Raw genomic sequence first — 21,407 nt, 5'->3', positions numbered from 1 at the left:
GAAAGAAAAAAGAAAAAAGGAAAGAAAGAAAGAAAGAAAGAAAGAAAAGAAAAGAAAGAAAGAGAAAGAGAGAGGAAGAGTTAGTTCAGGAAAGAATAGGAGAGGAATTAGACGTGGTAAGAACAACAGCAAAATCTCCTAAGGAGTTTTTCCATAAAGAGAAACAAAATGTTCTAACAAAAATGTTAGAACACTAGCTAAAGAAGACTACTGTCAAGAGCTTTTTATGTTTTTGAAAGATAGAAGGTATAATGACACTTTTATTAACACGTGGGAATAATCCAGGACAGAGTACAAAATTGATGGTACATGAGAGGAGGGTAGAGTTAATAAAACTAAATCCTTGAATAAGTAAAAGATTATAGATCTATTTGGCATATAAGCAGAGCAGATAGTATTGGAAGTAGAGACAGTTCATTTATGATTACAGTAGAGAAAGTGATGTGATGTTTATAGATACAGATTCAAGTACGTTGGTAATTGTGATAATTAGAATGTGTAGACATCTTCATCTCCCACTGATTATAATTTTGCCTTTTTTGTATTCCATTTATTTAGTTTGGTAATAAAAATTGTTAAGAGCTTTGTAAACTAAATGAGCAACTGTTTATGTTTTAACATTTTTAAGATGAATTTTTAACAGTCTTAGTTAAACACCATAGGATATTTCATTGTGAAACTGGTTTACCTGTGTATGCAGTTTTGAACATTTTTGTATTAAGCTTATCTTCAGTTTTATGTATTTATGCTTGGTGCTTCCCCTGCGTGGCTCATCTTTCTTCCAGATTTGTACAAGGCTGGCTGGCTTCCTGTTATTATTTATACCTCTGCTTAAATTTCACTTCATCTGATAAAGTTTGACTGCCCTGCCCAAAAGAACCTCTATCTTTCGATCATTATCATTCCTATTATCTTGATATTTTCTTCATAGAATTTATCACTCCCTGCAATTATTTTATATACAGTCTTGTTAGCTTCATTTCTGTTTCTTTCCACTACACTGTAAGTTCCATGAGGTTGGCAATATTGCTGGTCTCTTCTACCACTGTACAAAGACCCAGCATCTTTGCATTCCTGTGTCTCTAGCAATTATTATTTGTTGAATGAATTAATTAATGCCTGAATGATCAGGAAATGATGGAATGAAGACACTGAAGTGGTAACCCATGTCATATTTAAATTATTTTTAAAGAAATAATGAAATTATAATCATCCTAGAAGAATTGTATAGATAAACACATTGAGGACTCATTGAGAGAAGGGTTCATTTTATTTTACCTTGTATATTCCACATTAACTAGTACAGTGTTTTATAAATAAAAGCGTTTTGGTTAATGCTCATTGAATGAATTCATACATTAATTGGTGAATTAATGAATCATGCTGAAACTGGGATATATACTTTAGGTTTGTTACTTTATTTTTCCAAAACCAGAATTTTACTGTGCTACTACTTTAAAAAACAAGGATTCATACATGTGATTGAATATGCCTGATTTTTAAAGCAACTTTGGATCTTAAAGACATTAGCATCTCCTTCTAGGTTCTAACTTAGAGAGTTAAGGAACATATAATTAGCTTTATAATAAGCTGATTATAGAATATCACCAGTGTGGAGCAACAAATCATCTTATCATCTAGAGTACTATTTGAGACTCAGGGAGAGAAGCACTATTATATTAGAGAGAGAGAGAAGTTACATTGCCCATTTAGTACAAGAGAACTACATAAAACTGGCAGTGTTACAGGGAAAAATGCTTAGACACAACTTCCATTTCCAGATTAATTTTTCTATTATATATTAGTCTCCTACTGAAGTTCTTAGGGTAGAAAGCAGTTAGGATTACTGGCAGGTGTTCACAGACATATTTTATTAGTAGTAGTATGGGGGGAAAAACGAAAGATTGTGTCTTCTCAACAAATCCTGAGCAGAAAACTATTCAGAGGGCTTTGGCATAGTCAAAGTCAGCTTCTTGGCCTATTTATGATGCTGGGGTTGGCACTGTAGCATTCAGATGGGTGAATTTAATTTCCCAAACAGACCAATGTTGAGGGTCAGTGTAAGTGCATTGACATTATATAAACCTGGAATTAACTCACCGTCTAGGTCTTCCATTAATTTGTTAATTAATTCAATTAACAATGTAGAATGTGTTCTATAAGACAGTCCTAAGCATTGAAGATAAGTGAATAAGCAGTCATAGAAACTGCCCTCTGGAGCATATAATAGGCCAGCAATCTCAAGTGAAGAAAAGAGAAGGTGAAATTAATTTAATAAGCATATGAATCACCTAGGTGGAGTCTTATTAAAATGATTATTGGTGAAATAGATCTGTGGTGGAAACTAAGGTTCTGCATTTCTAAACAAGCTCCCAGGTGCTGTTTCTGATCCTTGGACCACACGATAAATAATGACAAAATATAAAACAAAAAAGAGAGATCTTTGATTTTATGAAATTCTCAGTGATTAAGTGTATATTAGTGGTGTAAACATGTTTACACTAAAATGCTAAAGAGCCATGTTTGCTCTTGTGAGAATATCCTAACCTGCACCTCCAAGGCCTGTTTACTATCATAGGCAAATAGTTCTTTGGGAATTCTTCACATTTTAGAACCCTGCCCCCTCTTGAGAGGATTAGCCTGGCAGCAATGTCCACCTAGGCCCCAGAGACCTCCTTGAGGCTATATGGGAAAAGATTTCTAGGTGCTTCAGAATATAAATTGACTCTAGTAGGTGGGAGCATGAGATCATAGATCCAGATAGAATAGAATCTACAGACATGGAGCTGAGTTTAGAATCTGAATGGACTTAAATCCCCAAGTCATATACTTGAGTGGAAAGTAGGAGTTGAGGGCTAAGGTCCCCTGAACAAGGATAGAGGGTAAAGAGCAGAGAGTAAAGCTCTTTGCTACATATTCTCAATTCTGTACTATGTGTATGTTCCAAGGATTCTCTGGTATATGACAGAATGAGGGTCCATAGCACAGAGTAAGGGATAAAATATCAGTCAACCTGGAGTTCCTGGGACTTAACTTTAGAATTATCAATCTCATCTTTTTTTTTTTTTTTCACTTTAGTCAATGGCTTACCATTCCAGTGGGGAAAAGGCATATTATTGGAACATCTATTAATAGTTTGTAGCCACTAGTATCTTTGTTGAGGCACCTAGGTGGCTCAGTCAGTTAAGTGTCTGACTTTGGCTCAGATCATGATCTCAGGATCCTGGGATCAAGCTCTGCATCAGGCTCCCCACTCAGCGAGGAGTTTGCTCACCCGTCTCCCTCTACTCGTATTCTCCCTCTTTCAAATAAATAAATAAATAAATAAATAAATAAATAAATAATCTTTTTAAAAAAGTTTGTTGCTACTAATAAGTGTTATTCTATATGTTGGCAAATTGAACACCAATAAAAAATAAATTTTAAGAAAAAGAGCTATTTGACCACCTTAGATGAATTTTATCTAGCTCCCATCCTCCATGGGATCTGAATATATTTCCATTATTGTATATCTATTTTCAGAATGGGTTAAAACTTTCATTTGCTCAAAAGATTCAGTCTCTAAAATGCTGTTTGATTTTGATGTTTTCAACCTAGGTTCACCAAATTTTGTATCAGGTGACTGCAGCACAAATTTATGGAAAACATAAGAGAACTCTATAAAGTGTTACCTCTTACTCAAAAGCTATACTGCCTTTACTGTCCACAACCTTCTGGAAAAGGTTGAAAAAAACAATGACATCTGTATATATCTCGGAAAATTTTCAGAAACTTGTGTGTTCTCTGGGGCAAAGTTATTCCCACTACTCCTTATGATATACAGTTCACTCCCTTGGGAGTTATCCTTGTATGAACTAAGAACAGGTAGGCCCATGCATTTATGGATTTCATTTCTGATACTAGACTCTGCTGCACAGGCATGGCAAAATATTTCAAGGGACCCAGGTACTATGCTCAGTCTTTTTATTAACAAATTAAGACTGCCTTTCTACAACATCAGTATGATCTTTATTCTCTTCGTGACCTTCAATCAGGAGATTTGTCTACTGGAAGGAACATTAGAGAAAAACTTTTCTTGAAACTCCTAGGAAGTAATCTTATGAGGTAACGATTTATAACAAATGCAGCAGTGAAACTCCAGAAGGTCAGTTCTTGGGTTCATGTTTCACAGCTAAAGGAGCCATTGGGAATTCACACAATTCGAGGGCTACCAGTAGGGGAACTCAAACTGAAGAGTCTCAGAAATTTAGAAGCTGCTTATCTTCAGAAACAGATAGCTAACTCAAGACCTTTGGAATGCAGATACTTCTGCTCAAGATATCAGACCAAGATCCTTGTATAATGTCTGTCTTGTTTTTCTGTTTGCTTATAAGCATTTCTTTTCAATTTTCCTTTATTGTAGACTAATGGCCTTTTTCTCTTTTCTTTCTTTTTTATTTTAATTTTTAGGTCAGAATATACTAATGCCTTACTCGTGCCATACTAATTCTTTGGTAGACCAAATAGTAGCCACTGCCATCAATCCTACCATTGCATATGCCACCCATCACTGGTTCTTATGATAAAAACCTTTTGGCAATTCTGGTCTCATCATAAGAGGGAATTACAGCTGACAGCACTTCCACTTGAATCCAGACAGAAATGACTTTCAGCAACTCAATCCATAACTTTGCTAGTATTCCTTTCTCTCAGAAAAAGAACAAATTATTATAATCTATTGGTCAGACCCTAGGTAAATCTAAATTTAGTTAATAATCTTTGTAAGGCAGTGAGCTTACCAAATGAAAAAAATAGTAGAGACCCAAATATGTAATCCAGTTAATGTGAGGCTTTGGCTCTGACCTTTTGTCACAAACAATTTATCTTTTTAATCCTGTATCTCCATGTACTCCTACTTCCTTTGTGGGTTGGATATGTCTGGTCCTTGTTGCTTCATAGTAATACCTCATGCCCCTTTGGAATGCCAAGACTTTATAATTCTATAAAGGCTGGGGGTTCTTATTCATGTATGAGCTCCAAAAGGAGATCACCTTTGATTACTGGTGCATCCTTGTGGGAGGATTACTGACTCATTATTTATATAAACTATCAGAGCAATATTCCCATTGGTGGCAATCATACAAACAGAAAAGACAGTAAAAACTTATCACTGACAGAAGTTATTAATGATACCATCAATGACCTACATGGAATACAGATCAATCTTAACTCAGGGGCATGAGTAGAGATGGACAATTGTATTGCTCTAGGTTTATTGTTGGCTAGTCATTTTGGTGTCTAGACCATTGGCAGTATTTCTCTCTATAACTGGATCAGTAACATAGGTAAGATAGAACAGGCTGCATGTATTGGCTTTAGGATAAAACTACTTGGCTCTCAGGTTAATTCTTATGGCCTACGGTTTAGTTCTCTTGGCCCGAGATGAGTAATTGGGGTTCCCTATTCCAAAGATTTAATAAAGAATATTAATTGTTCTTATTTTAGAGTGTTCATGATGTTGGTTCATTGCATTGTTTCTTGAGTCTTAAATGATCCTGTGCAGTCATTTTCTTGTCATATGTTCACTATGAAGATATAGCAACAAAAAGGTCAAGAAGATCTCTTAATGCAGTGGACTGTGAAGAGAACTGTACAATGCCTTAGTAGTGAAGACTGGGATCTTTCCCCTTCCCTGAATTGTGCAATCTATCTCAAGTGTGAAAACCAAAGAGGTGGAGGATGGGGGTTGGGGATGGGCCAACAAACATGATTATAGGATGCTGACCTGCCAGCCATGGTGGCATCCATTTCAGTAAGCCAAATCACACTTCTGTAACAATTGGCCCAGAAAGGTCAATAATTGCCAGCTTCCCTCTTTTTAAATGCTGTTTCCTCTCAGAATCAAGCAGAAAAAGCCAGATACATTCCTGAAACCAGTACCATTTCTGGTGAGTCCTCCAGCTTCCCTATGCCAACAACTTCCAGTCAGAATATATCAAAAGCCTCCCCCCCACACACATTTTTTTTAAACTATCAGGATTTTCCACTCCCTTGCCTGCCTTGAGTCTGGGAAATGAAGTTGATAGTAGCTGATTCCCTTGCATAGAAAGCTCTGAATAAATGCCGTCTGTTTGTTCTCCTTTAAATGGTTGTTGATTCTAGAGCTCTTAGCCATTATCTCTATTAACTGGAATCAGATATATTAAGTGTTACTTAAGACAATGATTATTAAAATGTTAGTGTACATAAGAATCACCTGGAAGAGTTGTTAAGCTACAGATGGCTGGGCCTTCCCCCTAGAGTTTTTAATTCATAAGTCTTGGGTGGGGACGAGGATATGCACTCTAGTTTTTAGATGATGCTGTTACTGGTCAGCTGACAACAATTTTGAGAAATGTTGCCTTAAACTGCCAATATGATTTAGTAACAACAGCAATAATACCTGAATTTATGTGGTGTTCTTGCTCACTATGAGTCAATTGTGTAAAATCTATGGGCTCAAAGTCATATTTTAAGACATGACCTTCTTTGGATATATACACCTTGAGTTGGAGTTATGAGGTTATAAGAGGGAGAGAAATGAATTTGATCAGAGTTGGAGGGAAATGTCTTCACCTTGTCCATAATTATGATTTGTTTTGTCCTTCCAGGGTAATTAGCCATACTTCAGCAATGAGAACTAGGAGGCTTGGTACTTACTCATTCATGATCTAGGGATGAAAAGACAAGCTCTTACCAAATAAAAAAGGTGAAAAGAAAATTATTGGGGTTAAAGTAGTTATGATTGCCCTTTACCAGAGAAAGACTAATAGGTTAACAATGGTATCTGGCCATTAATTGGTCATTCCCTTAGCAGATTTCCCCGTCATTTGAGTAGAAATAGTAATGCAGAAAGCCGAGAGTGGGAAAAGGGTACAGATGCAGTTCTTGCCAAAATAGCAAGGAAGACACAGAACAGCGCTAGGTAACATTAAGAATCCAGGGACTGGCAAGTGAGTCCCCTTTTGGAAGCCCATGGTCTTATTGCTGCACGTAGATCTTGGCTGGCCTATGACTATTACCCTCCCCCTACTCCAAAAGTATTTCTCATTCTCTCCTACTAGCATTAGTTTTCCTCCCCGATTTTGTTCCTCACAACCTATTAAATACATCAGCCATCCTAATAACCAAATGATGGTCTTTATTTTCAACTTTATTTTGCATTTTTACTTGAATTATCTGAATTAAAGAAAAAACCCATGATAAATCTCAACATAAATTGGACAGGTTCCTGTGTAATCTACGTTTCTCAGTTAGCATGATAAAAAGAACAGTCAAGTACTTTGTGCATTCTACACTAGAGAGCATTTATCGCCAGTGAGAAAACAGTTTTTATGATAGCCAGGGTTGGTCTTTGCTTTTGAAAATTTGAAAAAAACAGAACTGAAATAAAAAACACATAGTGATTAAGGGGTGAAAACAGATCTGAAGGGAACTATTTAGAGAACTGGATTGTTTATTAGCTAAGTAACAGAGCAGATTCAAGGTTGCATAAAAGGGTCTACCTTGTGGTCAGTCATTACCACCTAATAATTTTTTATGAATGACATCTTGGAGAATGAAGAATGAAACCAATTACAATTTCTAATGGAACATTTGATCTAGTCAATGATTCTGAGGTACCAAATGCCTTCAGGAAGCTTTCTTCTCAGCTGGAACCTAATTTTACTGGAGCCATTTTACTCTGTATGATAATGCAGCCGTCCTTTGTGGCTTCTCTGAGGTCAAAAAGGCATCACTGTGTGCTGTTTAGGAGTACGTTTCTTTCTAAATAAGATCTGACTGGGTCATTACCCAGAAGCAATAATTGGGCCATCAGGGACAAGATGAGCTCAAAATGAAAGAATTATTCACTGGCTAAAGATGATAAGCCACTAAGGCAAAATCAGCAAAGACTGCAGATTATGTCATCAGGATTAGGCCTTTCTCTTGCTTATTTACATGGAAGGAGGAACTGACCAAATAAGGCTTGTTTAACAAACATTTTAAGGTGGCAGTTTTAGCCAGAATTTATCATTGCTATCCCCTCCCCCTAAAAGGGACAAAATAAGAAAATTTCCATTATTGTAAGCCAACCAATAGTTGGGGAGAAAATATTATGTATATTTAGAGATAAAACAATATAATTTATGAAAATACTATCTAAACATGGCTATGAAGGAATTGAGCTACTTTCAATAAATTTTTAAAAAGCATTTCATATTTTTAAGATTAATAATTTGATTTCACATATAAAACATTATTATGAACAATGATTTTTACACCTGTAATTGTAGTAAAATGAATGCTTTGTAAACAAGCATTTTATATAAATGATACAGAAATATTTTCATTACCTGGGAACAAATACCTATGCTTTCACTTGTATTGTTTTTATTTTTTGTTATAAATCTGGAAATAGAGGATCAATGTGTTTTGCAGCTAAATTGTTAAACTGCCAAAAATAAAATAATAAAACTTCATCTTTAATTGCAACCCTCTAAGGGATTAGTTGCTTTCCTTTCTTGGTTTCCTTGAATGTAGAAAGTTCTTCTTATGAATAGAAAACAATGAAAATAATAGCTCTATACTTACATATTTTCATATTTATTTTATTTTTTTGGAGAGTTATATTAAAAGTATATTGTCATACATGGTATGTATCTAGCTTTCTATTAACAAACCTATATTAAATATAGCAGTAACGTGAATAGTATTTTCTCAGCTCAGTATTCAAAGGTATACTTGCAAAGCACACGTTTATTCATGAGTTCTAGTGGGTGTACTCCTAAATATATGGTGAAAATATGCCTTTAGATTTTGTGCATTCACATTCAGGCAATATAATTGTGGTCTTTCATTTAGTTTGAAAATTGGTTGTTTGCAATCTAGAGTAGTTGATTATTTGCGATCTATAACAACATTGTGGTTAAAGCTCATAAAAGCCTATTTAAATCTATGATTTAAATGAGAAAGTGATTCAGTTGAGCCACTGTGAGAAAAGTGGGCTTAGTTACAACTTATAAATACATTGTAAGATGGTTAACTGTCCCAATTTGTCCAGAACTGGGAGATTTCCAAGAGCACCAGTTTTTCAGGGCTAAAACCTGGATCACCCTAGGGCAAACTGGGAGGAGCTGATCACCCTAATACATGTCTTCTGTTGGCTGTACTGGAAAGAGCAACCCTACCCTGAATTCCAACTAAGGACAACACTGGGCTGTTTCTACCATCTTATCTAAGGGCTTCATTGCAATGGAAATGAAGGAACAAGGCATGTAAATATCTTGGGAAAAAGTATCAGAGTAGGAAGGAAAGGATGTTAGGTTGTATTGTAAGTGTGAAGGGAAACAATTGGAAAGTATTAAGTTGTGTGTAGCATGATCTGACTTATGATTGAATAGGCTGCAGGTGTAGGATAGGCTATTGGCTACAGAAGTCTGGAGTTTAGGGACAATACTTGGCTAGAATTTAGAGATACAAATCCAATGGTCATTGATATTTGTATTGGTGGCACTTAGGATCATAGGACTGGCTGGCTGCATCTGAAGAGTGAAGTAAAAAGTTAGGGGCTAAATCCAAGGAACTTCAATATTTAGAGGTTAGAAAGAGGAGAAAGAGTTGACACAGGAGCCTAAAAAGGAGAAGCCAGTAAGGCAGAAGTAAAACCAGGATAATTTATAACATCAAGAGAAGAAAGAGTCTCAAGAAGGAAGGAACAATTAAGGATGATAAATGCTGTTAGAATTTCAAATAAGCTGAAGGATTAATGATTTTAATTGGATTTGGTAGTATGTAGATAAAAGCATGACTGCAGTGGGTTTGAGGGAGCATGGGAGGAGAATAAATGGACCCAGACAGTGTGGTCTGATGACTGAAGTTACCACCATGTAAATTTCATTAAATGTAGTAGCATTAATGTTTTTAACAGCTGGGTTATATTTAAGTATATTGCTCACTTGTCATTTTTCATAAAATCATGCCTAATTCTAATTTGTGCTTTTTCTAAAAAGGTAGGGCATCTCTTCTGTGGCTATATTGCCCTTACAAGCAGGTTATGGCTACCATTATATAGCTATAATAAGATGACACACCCATACTTCTTGCCAAGATAATCTAGGTAAAATAAATCATAGGCTTTTCATAAAAAGCTTAAACACTATGAGATCCAGATCATCATTGTTAAAAGATCATTAGTCCTGGCCCTGATATATCAATATGGAACTGAAAGTCAACTTTCACATTTTTTTTTAAAATTTTTTATTTATTTATTTATTTATTTATTTATTTATTTATTTATTTATTTATTTATTTTATTTACTTATGATAGTCACAGAGAGAGAGAGAGAGGCAGAGACACAGGCAGACGGAGAAGCAGGCTCCATGCACCGGGAGCCTGACGTGGGATTCGATCCCGGATCTCCGGGATCGCGCCCTGGGCCAAAGGCAGGCGCCAAACCGCTGCGCCACCCAGGGATCCCCACATTTTTTTAAATATAATGACATCTTGGTCTTAAATTATAGTCATAATAGGGATAACAACGATAATTATGTTAGTACCTAACATTTTACTGTATTGAAGTTGCTTAATACAAGATCACAAGTGAATATGCTATTTTTCTTTCTTTTTTAGCACTGGATTTCGGTGTGAACAATTTCAGTATCAAGCACTGAGCATGCACATTGCATAGTGCTAAGGTTTAGGTGTTGAGAAAAAAAAGAAAAAAAAGAAAAAAAAAGATCGATCCTGAGCTGGCTCTGACTATAGACTGATTCAGATTCAAATATGGGCCAGAATAAAAAATTGGACAAAGTTAAATTTTGCTTTGGATTACAACAAAATCTGCAAATAAGCAAAGCAAATGACAGACAAGAGGGCAAGGCTAGCTCTTCCAGAATGCCTTCCTTGTTCTTCATAGAAGCAAGCCCAATTTCTGTGGCCTCAGTACCACCATGGCGTGAGGCATGTTAAATCATAAGAACCCAGAGGTCCAGGCTTGCTGCTTTTTCTAATATTATACTGGGCAAGAATCATTCTTAGAGGTAAAACTTCAATTAGCCTGTAGGAAAAAACAGGTTTGGGGATTAGACAGAGGTGGATGACAATCTACTAGGTCTTATTTTGTGTCAAGAATTGATGTGCTAAAACAGGTAAACACCAATTACCTACGGAGAGGGTTTCTTGTTCAGATGCAAATTCTGATTCAGTCAGTCTCCAAGAGGAGATGGGTGCTGCTGGTCACGCCACAGACTTTCAGGAGTGAGGAGCTCAATGCTTACCATGGTGAATTATAGTAAGATGGGAAAGACAGGTTTCGGACAAATTGTGGAGGCTTCTGAAGATCAGATTGAAGAGTTAGAGTTTTAAATGTAGATGGTAGGGAACCTATTGATGGATTTAGATGAACTGCTATGAAATAAATCATGATTTTAGGACTAGTCATAGATAGACAACAAAGAGATCAAACAGGATGAGAACTTGAAAAGACTAGATGGGATTTGGAGAGATTTAAAATGTGTTTGAGAAAAGAAGTCAGTAAAAATCCCAAAATTGTGAGACAAGATGAAGAGAAAAATATTTCCATTACAAAAATTGTTAAGCAAAGAATGTTGGTGGATGGCGAGAAATGAACACTGCCCCATTATATCTAGAGATATGCTAGAGATCCACCAACAAATGGATCATGTTAATACTTAGAGAATATCTACTATCATTAATAATATTGGCAGAAAATAAAAGAAAATCCAGCTGTTAGCTGAGAGCTAATCAATATGTGCATACCAAAAGAAGGTGAAAAGTTTTGGGGAAAAATTAAATGTTAAATTTTTGAAAGGATAGTATGATGAGCTGCAGAGTGAAGGAATAAAGGAAATGAATAGAAGAAATAGATATGAAACTTCTGGAGCAACATATAAACACTGCAGAGTAGAGAGCAAACAAGCTTCTATTGAGGTCTTATTCATAAAACATCAGCTGGAATGTGTCATTCAAGCTACTTGCATAATTATAGCCCAACACTTTTGCTGCTTTTGCTATTTATGGGGCTCAGTTTATTACTTAAGGACCAGCACTTGAGGTGATTCATTAATTTTGTGTGTGTGTATGCATGTGTGTATTCTTTTTAAATTAAAGATGCCTACCCCACGTTTAACTCTAAGAAGATTTTGATTATGAAGTGGCTTTAATGAGGGTTATGATGATGGAGAAAGGCTTGAGCTCCTAGGATATATTTTTTGTTCTTGTATCAAATCATCTGGTAGTAGTGCGGTAGGAACTTCTTCTTATGTGCCAATATCTATCTCTTTTTTCTGTAACATTGTACTTTTATTTACATAAATGCCCAGTTACAGACTAATTTCCCCAGCTTCTCTCATGACTAGATATCATCATTTTAGCCAATGTGATATGAGTAGAAGTGATTTATGAAACATTTTTAAAGAGGGAGAATGCTGTACTCTCCTCCTGCAGTTTCCTTCTGTATCTACTTATTGGAACATTGACATGGTGGTAAAACAGCTTGGACTATGAAGAACAAGAGCGTGATACAGTGGGAGAGCAGAGCGATGAGATGATGTGAGCCTGGTTTCTTATATACATGAGTTGCCAATCACCCACACACTCAGACTCTTTAGAAAAAGATATACATTTCAATCTCATGTATTTGGGACTTTGGGACAGCAGCACCCAAGCCTGCATTCTAATGAATACAAGGAACTTTGAGAAAGGTCAAAAGCTACTACTGTAGCTCTAGACCTTCCTTGCTAGCAGGCACCTTCTCATGTATCAGTGGGGTGTTATGTATTAGAGTATCCTTCCACATTGACCTGTGTCCTAACCTTTACTTTTTCATCTGTCCCTCTCAGTTCTGGAAAACTGAATATTGTTTTCTCCCCAAAGCTCACTCTTCCACAAATACCCTCAATCCTATCCCTTCTTAATTCTTGATTCATTAAATGGCATAACCTAGCCATTATCTCCTTGTTGTACAATGACCTTCATTCCTGATTTCAACTAGTTTCATTTTTCCAAAGATGTATAGTACTTCTTAAAAACCAGAAATGAAATATTCAGTTGAGTGTACTGTGGTTCCATATCTTAATTTCCTTTTATGTCAGACTACTTAAATGATGGGGCCATGTACATTGTCTTCATATAGTGACCTACAAAAGCACTTCCATTCTAATTATGGTTATTGAAACTGCCTTTTTAAAAGGTCATCCTTTGTTTTTTTTGCCCCTGATTATGAAAGTAATAAACTCTAATTAAAAATAATCAGAAAGTATTAAGGACAGAGACCTAATCCATAATCTACCATCTAGAGTACATGAACATATAACAAACATGATTATTGAATATTTATTTTGTTATGAATACTAGGACATATGCCAAATGTTATATAATATTTATATTATATGATTCTTGCTATATATCCTAGTGTTTATAATATTTGGTATATATGACTATATATGATATTTGGTATAAATATTAAGATGTATGCTAAATGTTATATATAACAAAATTTCATATTATGCATTAAAATAATATTGAGCGTTCATACTAGCATTTACAGTTATGTCTGTTTTTATATTTCTTTTACATAATCATGCTATATGCACCTTATATTCTATTTATTTATTTATAATTTTTTAAAAGATTTGTTTATTTAATTCAGAGAGAGAGAGCAGAAGCAGTGGGGGGAGGAGCAGGGAAAGAGGGAGAAGCAGACTCCCCAATGTATGTGGAGGCCAATTCAGGGCTCTATCCCAGGACCCTGAGATCATGACCTAAGGTGAAACCAGGAGTCAGATGCCCAATGGGTTGAGCCACTTAGGTGCTTTGTGTTCTGATTTTTATTTTTTTAATTTTTTTAAATTATTTTTTTTGTGTGTGTTCTGATTTTTAAATTAATAATATAATTTGAGTATCTTTCCTCACCAACAAATGGATCATGTTAATACTTAGAGAATATTGTATTAAAGTTTATTTTCAGAATTACTCCTTTAAACATTTATACCCTTATGGTAGAACATTTGGACTGTTTTCAGTTTTTGCCATTATAAATATTGTTAAAATATTTCTATATGCCATCCTTGCTTTCTCCTTTTTGTTTTCATTGATGTTGGTTTCTTCCCTATGAAAAGTATTTTCTCTACAGTCTCCCATATCCAATACAAGCAGAATAAGATGCAAATCTTTTTTTTTAAATTTTTAAGATTTTTAAAAAAGATTTATTTATTTATTCATGAGAGGCACAGAGAGAGAGGCAGAGATATAGGCAGAGGGAGAAGCAGGCTCTTCGCAGGAGCCCGATGCAGGACTCAATCCCAGATCCCAGGATCACGACCTAAGCTAAGCTGAAGGCAGCCACCCAACCGCTGAGCCAACCAGGCATCCCATAAGTGCAGATCTGATCTCACTTCTCCATCAAACCTGCTCATCTGTCTATCACAATTTATGTAGCTATTTCCCCATGCATTTTGGTAGTTATTATATGGTCTTCAATTATGATTGTATGCATGTTGATAGCGAGATCTATAAAGGCAAGGGATAGGCTTCTATAACCTCTGATTGACTCAGCACCATTACTTCCTGAAAAGCTGCATCTCCTGTTTGAGAAACTTCATGTCTCACTTACATGGTGTGTGTGTGTGTGTGTGTGTGTGTGTGTGTGTGAAAGAGAGAGAGAGAGAGAGATGGAGAGAAAGAGGAATGAGAGTGTGAGGGGCTAGGCAGAGAGGTTAGAAGTTTTGTTCTGCTTTACTTAGTATATAAGATGATCACTGCACCCAATTCCCAGAATAAATTTTCCAAGGATAACTTGTCAGATTAAGTTTTATTATCAGCTCAATTGACATTTGAACAAGAACATCATGTTTATGACTCTAATGGAGTCATGGGGTGCCACATGTGAGAAGGGTGACACGAGGATAAAAATGGAGCAGGGAGCAGCAAGGAAAAGAACTGGAGGTGTGGAAGCAGAAATGCACCAGAAGAGATAAATGGGTGGAGTGAAGTTACTCAGAATTAAGTCTACATTTAGAGACTAAGAACCAGAGCTTTCTTTTCACATAGCTCTGGTTAGCAGTCAGAGGTATAGAGGGTCTGGATTTTGGCTCTTGTCCTACCTAGTTCACCTAAGCCACATACTAAAAGGCCACATACTAATTCTTTATCTTTCAGTTTGTGAAGTGGAGGCAGTACTTACTATCCTGACTATATCAGTGTAGCTTCAATATCCAATTATGTAACACATGTGCTTCAGAAAACTATACTCTGCAAATCTGTGACAGATTGCATTTTCTAAAGATGGCTGTGTAGCATTTCCTATCCCATGTGATTTTGCTACTCTCCCTTCAAGGTCCCCTTGCCCTTGAATTTAGATAGGCTTGTGACTCTTTCAAGATACGGTATGGCAGATATGATGCCTATGAGACTTCCAAGGCTAGGCCATGAGAGACAATGAAGATTCTGCTTTGTTTTCTGCAACACACTCATGAAAGCCTTGTGCTACCATGTAAGAAGTCCAACTACTCTGAGGCTATTATTATGTTTTGGTGATGCATTGATCACATCAACAGGCCAGGTGTAGGTGCTGAGTGAAGATGCCTCCAAATGACTACAACCCCCTACCCCCATCAGACACTGTAGTCTTCTCAGCTGAGGCCCCAGACATCATGAAGCAGAGACAAGCATGTTTACTGTACTGTGTACCAATTCTTGACCCATAGACTCTTTGACCATGATGAAATGCTTGTTTATGATCCAAAGTTTGGGATGGTTTGTTATACAGAAATTAAAACCAGAACAAAATCTAAGAGAGGACAGTCATTACTATCATGATCAGTTGGCTTAGGAAAATATACTAGTATCATCTGGCTTAATCTTTGACAAAAAGCAAAGGTGAATGAGTTTGAGGCTACAGTTAGGAAGTCACAGAGATTTGACATCAGTGCATTTTTCAAAAGTGATGTCTCAGGACATGTAATATATGTGGACCCTTAGTCTATGACAAATTAGAGACCCCTTTCCCTGGCATCAGTTGGGATTGTGAAACTCATCAAGACATTCTGGCCTTGGCCTTTAACAATGAACCTTGGGTACGTGCAGGCTCCTTTTGTCGCCAAGTGCTCTTCTTGTGTCTCTGCCAGACCGAACATCATGAGCCAGCACATGCAGACTGTCGCCCTGATCCAGAGCAGCTGTCTAATTACAATTTTGTTATTATTAATTACAGAGTAGAAAATCATTTGTAATTAGCTCAGCCTAAATCATAGTTTAAACAGCCAAAAATTACATTACAAACTAAAGTGTAATTAAAGCACTACACTAAAGTGTTTATTTAAACCCAGTTTAGTTACTGCAAATTTTTCAATCAGCTTCTCAGGCTCATACATGGATTTAATTAGTCTCCAGTACTGACAGTTTAGTGCGTTTATTCATTAAGCATCAATATTGCCGAACAAATGTAAATAAAATATAGACAGAGATGCTTTAAAGGGGCAGTCACGAAACATCTGGGAGAGATAATGAGGCTGGGAAAGATGTGAATGTTAATCAGTCTCCCAAGCTGCTGGAGGAGCCTTGGCTCTGCGAAGCCTGGGATCTCAGTACTGAGCAAATCTGCAGAGTAGGTTTGGGCTGCGGGTTAACTGGAATGGTGCTGTGGGGTGGGGCTGAAGTCAATTTAATTCGATTCTTACCATTGCTCTAGGCTAGATCCCAGGTGACATTCAACAGAGTTCCGGATGGAGATAAAAAGGAACATCATATTCTGCCAACCTCTGGGGCTCTATATATCTTCTTAAGAAACAGAAGAGCTTATAAAGGGATTTTCAGAATGAAGTAGCTTCTTTCTTGAAGAGTTTAGAGAAAGTAGTCTCTGTGATAATAAGTATCATGCACATTCCAAGTAGTAAATTTTCTATTCAAGGACTATTGTTCAAAAAAAAAAAAAGGACTATTGTTCAGAAAACCACCCTTTACCACCCACACAAAAATACCTACACACACTTCTGAATGAGTTCTAGATTCTTGAAAGTACTCTTCAGGGCAGCTCTCCACATTGGTCAATAGGACTGCTGTTTCTCAACATATTCTTGGTAGTGTCTTGAATGCCTTCATAATCACCCTCATCATTTTTGCCTGAATTTGTCTCCATAGCCTCCAGACACAATCCATTTTCCAGTCTTGTTCTCCTACTATCTTTTTTTTTCTTTTTTCATCCTACTGCTAGAACTATTTCTCTAGAACGGAAGCCCCTTTATGATAATCCTCTCCCTACAACTTTAGGGTAGCACCTCATTTCCTGCCAGTGTTCACAAGCTGCAACTTCTCCCACAAGGCCCTCTGCAAACTGACCAGTCTTTGCTTCTCTGTCATTATCTCAGTACGCTGCCTTTAGGATTCTCTAAAATCTTTAGGGTTCTCTAAAATCATCAGGCCATCTTTTACCTACCTGCCTTGCTTGGCTTGGCTTGGCCAAATCCAGTGCATCATTCAAAATTCAGCTCTGGGAATATCTTGTTCGGAAATGCTTTCTGATATTCTTGTTCAATTCTTCCCTGTGAGTACCCACCCCCAACATACACAATATTTCCATGTGGTTATCGCTTTTATGTCACAAACATCATATATAGTAATCATCTAGGCCTGCTGAGACCAATAAAAAATATGACCTCTTTGAATTAAAGGAAGTGGCAATGCATAATGACTTTAGGAAGTCATTATTCATTCTTCATTTCAGTATCCCCAACATCATCCATGGTGCTTTTCACACCCGAGATGCCATGTGAAATATATGATGCATGAAACATGGCACTATTATTTTGGGTGTTATTGATGATTACTGACCTTTCCTTTTTTTGAGATGAATTATAGTTTAGAAATAGTCATAAGTTATTTGAAGAAAATAATAAGTGACAATGGTAGTAATTGTGTCAAATGATTTTTTGGTAAAACAAAATATCATATATGACTAAAAGTAACTACATTTTGTAAAGTAGATGTGGATTAATTATTTCTGAGCGATTTTGTTAAATTTCTCAAATATAATAACATTATTAGAATAAGGATAATGCTAATTTGGCTGTTTTAAAAATATCTACAAAATGATTGTTATGATTATCTTATAGCATGTTTGTATTGCTAAATATTAGTATTGTTGCTGGATAGAAATATTTTGGCAAATTTTGCTTTATAAGTATGACGATGGTCGTGAACACATTCTAGAATCACATATTCTTCGGTGAGTACCAGTTTTGCCCTTACTGCCTATGTGACATTGGGCAATATACGTAACCACTGTGTGATTCAGTTTCCTCAGTTGTAAAATGGGCATTATACTAATATCTGTTTCATAGGCTGTGGTAAGAATTAAAGCAGTTAATGCATATAAATCTTTTAGGATAATGCCTAGCATATAGTGGTGCTACATTATAGTTTGCAAGTTTTACTTTTATATTACTAGTATTATTTGCTTTCCTGAGATGTCACGTTTTATGTAGAAGCTTGGCACTGCTTAAATAAGTCATTGGTACTTGGGGCTATTTCATTCCAACCAAGTTAAAATAGTGGATCTTAACTTGTTGATATTTATCTAGCTATTTTGATTACCATTTGTGTTGATAGTATTGATTTTTTAGATGAGAATCAGATGATATATCAGAGTATACCCAATAGTTCCTATTGGAATATATACAATTTATCTTCAAAATTTAAGAATGAATGGGGAGAGTAAATGTAAATTAAAACCATTTAAGACCAATGAAAGGATCTAGATTTGAGTTGCAAATTGTCAGGTTATGTCTCTTTGAAAATAAAGAGTCTACAAAAGCATTGAAATCTTTGGTGTGCAGTTATGAGACAGTCAGATTTTGAGGACTTACTTGAATATATTTGACAAGAAAAGAAAGAACTGGCATTTGTCTCCAGTCATTGATGTTTTCCTTTGTTACCACTGAATATCCATATACAGAACAACTTTAGTACCATGTACTGATCTAGTTCTGGGAAAGAATTTTTTCTACTTTAGTTAAAGCTGATACTCCCAATGAATCTAAATAACCCTATAGAATTGCTCTTTTCAGAATAAGTCTTTGTTTGGTATTATGCCACTGGTTTAGATTGAGGAATGTCATTACAAACAATTCAGTGAGACTTGTCACTATTTGGTCTAAGAGTGATCTCCGTTCATGACACAACTCAAGATCCTTCTTATAAGAATCAATGAAAGAAATTTCTTTTTGTGTTTTTTTGTTTGTTCAGACTGATTTTGACTCCTTTTTTTTATAGTTATCTAGAAAATCTAGAGTCAAATTCATGATCATCTCCTGGCAAACAAATGACATTTCGCAACACATAGTTTGTGTATTTATTTCTTCTCTGTTACTCTCAAGTTCCCTTTTAATGCTTTGTTCAGCTATTTCAATATACTATAATTGAAAATACATATTATTGAATATGACATTATGTACTTATAAATACACCTTTATATGTTTTAGAATAAGGACAAGAATAAATGAAAAAAATGGAGTAAGGAAAGTGGGAGAAAAGAAAAGGAAAAACAGAAGGAAAGAAAGAAAAAATAAAAGGAAAGAGGAGAGGAGAGGAGAGGAAAGGAAAGGAAAGGAAAGGAAAGGAAAGGAAAGGAAAGGAAAGGAAAGGAAAGGAAAGGAAAGATGGAAGAGGAAAAGTTTTGCAACTCCTTTAAGTTAGTTCAAATGTAGAGTAACATATGGTGAGATTTCTTATATGGTGTTATATTTATGTCTCTTATATGGCAAAGCAAATACATTATATTCCTTGTAGAGTGGGACACTATTAACAATGACTAATATCTATATCTGCACATGTGTGAGCTCCTTCACCCAATTCTCACTTTCAGAAATGTTTGCAGAACATTCTGTATTATCACAAGGAGTCATTTACTTGGGTGATAAGACGTATACGAAACATGTTGAGAATCCCAAAGCTGTGTAGATGCCAATAACTCAGAATAACACTCTTATCATGAAAATAAAGCTATCTGATGTGTGCTATTCTTTGCACAAGATGGTGTTCATTAAAAAGCAAAATCTCTCCTGACTTATAATACGGTTGCCCAAAACATGGGGTTACCATGCAAGATCGTTGAAATTATTTAAATTCCTCCTCCTTTTTGGTTTTCCCTTCCTTTTATTTTATTTGAAATGAATTCAGAATTCATTAGGAGAGCTTGTAGCAGCTTTCAGCAAATTGATTGCTTCCACCAAAGTTCTTCACACCCTGACAGCAAATTGAAGTTTTCAAGGTTATAAAAAAAAGTTGATCTTCAAGAAAATTTTTTTCTTTGAATATTCTTTTGCATTTTTCTTATACTGTACATTTAAAGTGAAGAATGAAAATTTAGGAGATGAATATGTTATTGTTATAATGTGAATTGAGAGTACAAAATTCAAGCCAGTAAGTGGTCAGCAGTTTCATCTTAGAAACTAGGGAAGGAGGTAGTCTTATACATTATAGCTCTTGCCTCTAGGAGTACCTGGGTGACTCAGTAGGTTAAGCATCTGGCTCTTGATTTCAGTTCAGGTCATGATCTCAGGATTTTGGGATCAAACCCCAACCTGGGCTCTGCACTGATCATGGAGCCTGCTTAAGATTCTTCCTCTCTTTCTCCCTCTGCCCCTTCCCCTGCTTGTTCCCTTTCTCCCTCTCTCAAAAAGGGAAAAAAAAATAGCCCTTGCCTTCAACAATATCTTTCCTTTCTTCCCCTAAAATTACTCAGAGGCTAAAACTCATAATGCCATAATTGGACAGAAAGTTTACTATATAAACCTCTCGGGGAAAATATGGTTTTCTTAAATTCATACTAATATGAACAAGCTAAGTATCTCCCAGCTTCAGGATCACAATTAGGGCTTGAAGTCTGAGACAGTATGATCTCCAGGTGTAAATCTTTTTTTAAAAGATTTTATTTATTCATGAGAGACACAGAGAGAGAGAGAGTGAGAGAGAGAGGCAGAGACACAGGCAGAGGGAGAAGCAGGCCCCATGTAGGGAGCCCAACGTGGGACTCAATCCCGGGTCTCCAGGATCAGGTCCTGGGCTGAAGGCAGTGCTAAACCACTGAGCCTCTCAGACTGTCTTTTTTTTTTTTTTTAAGATTCTATTTATTCATGAGACACACACACACACACACACACACACACAGAGAGAGAGAGAGAGAGAGAGAGAGAGAGAGGCAGAGCTCCAGGTGTAAATCTGATTTATATTCCAGTATCTAATGGTGGAAACTTGTGGTGCTTTCTCCCCTCCTACTTTTGCTAAGATATCATGGAGAGTAAAGCCTAAGTCTGCAGGTGATCTAATGGGACAGAGAGAACAGAGCCTAGCATGTAGAGAACCGCCCTTAGAATGGATGATCTGGGATCCC

Source organism: Nyctereutes procyonoides, unplaced genomic scaffold (assembly GCF_905146905.1).
Source record: "Nyctereutes procyonoides isolate TBG_1078 unplaced genomic scaffold, NYPRO_anot_genome, whole genome shotgun sequence".
Classification (NCBI taxonomy): domain Eukaryota; kingdom Metazoa; phylum Chordata; class Mammalia; order Carnivora; family Canidae; genus Nyctereutes; species Nyctereutes procyonoides.
The sequence above is the reverse complement of the archived record's forward strand: the minus strand, read 5'-3'. Positions refer to the sequence as shown.